Genomic DNA, 1240 nt, shown 5'->3' on the forward strand with positions numbered 1-1240 from the left:
TGAAAGTTTTTAAAGTTGATAAAATATGATATTTTTGCAAGTATTTTTACTTAGAATTTTAGTCAAGATCTTGCTTGGAATTATGGTCAATGCTCAACAGTGATAGTCTCTGAAGAAATCTATTCTTTGGCTGCCTTTGTCACTGCATTTCACATTTATCATATTTAGAGTCTATTCAGATAGTAGTCATTCATTCCTCACTGTTTCATTCCATGAGAATCATTATTTGCATATGAATTTTTTTCTAAAATAGGAATTTAGGCTTGTGTAAGGATAACACTATGTTTAAAACTAATTAAATAAGATGAAGAACTTGAAATTTTTGGTGACGACCCTATTGAAATGATTGCTAAAGTGCATTTCATTATCGAATCATAGAATCATGCCCTAGAAGAATAAAGAGACCAGAAAGGAAACTCAATGAATCTAATTTAATTCAATACATATTTTTTTGTTTCCACTGCTAAATTATTTAGGATTTAGAATGTTACTAAATAGCCTTTGGAGTGAACTCTAAGTTTTTCTCCTTTAGGTGGTTCCATAGTTTGTCTGAAAGAAGGTTTTGGAGGGGTTGGTTGAACTGAAAATTATGTTTCTATTTTCAGTGGTTTCCTAATTTAAAATTTTCACCTCTCCAAAAAATATTTTGACCTGAAGGGCACAAAATTTGGTATTTACCCAAAGAACACAAAAATACTAATTTAAAGGAATACATGCACCCTAATGTTCATAGCAGCATTATGTACAACAGCCAAATTATGGAAACAACTCAAGTGTCCATTGACTGATGAATGGATAAAGAAAATGTAACAGTGCTCATTTTGGCCACACATATACTAAAATTGGAACAATACAGAGAAGATTAGCATGGCCCCTATGCAAGGATGACACGTAAATTCATCAAGCATTACATATTTTTAAAAAAGAAGATGTGGCATATATATACATAGTGGAACAACCTGGATGGTGCTAGAGAGTATCATGCTAAACAAAATAAGTCAGTTAGAGAATGACAAATACCGTATGATTTCACTCATATGTGGAATTTAAGAAACAAAACAAGTGAACAAAGAGAAAAAAAAAGAGAGTGGGAGGTAAACAAAGAACCAGACTCTTAACTATAAAGAACAAACTGATGGTTACCAGAGAGGAGATGGGTGGGTGGATGGGCTAAATAGGTAATGGGGATTAAGGAGTATACTTGCTGTGATGAGCTCTGGGTGTTGTATGGAATTGTTGA

At 32.7% G+C, this 1240-nt stretch overlaps 1 non-coding gene across 1 annotated transcript; it reads left to right on the forward strand.

Moving 5' to 3' along the window:
* Window positions 1-812: 812 nt before the first annotated feature.
* LOC125175803 (U6 spliceosomal RNA) lies at window positions 813-919 on the forward strand. Its single transcript, XR_007155978.1, has one exon. It is a non-coding gene; the product is annotated as a U6 spliceosomal RNA (small nuclear RNA).
* The last annotated feature ends 321 nt before the right edge of the window (window positions 920-1240 follow it).

This window comes from Prionailurus viverrinus, chromosome C2 (genome assembly GCF_022837055.1).
Source record: "Prionailurus viverrinus isolate Anna chromosome C2, UM_Priviv_1.0, whole genome shotgun sequence".
NCBI classification, from domain to species: Eukaryota; Metazoa; Chordata; class Mammalia; order Carnivora; family Felidae; genus Prionailurus; species Prionailurus viverrinus.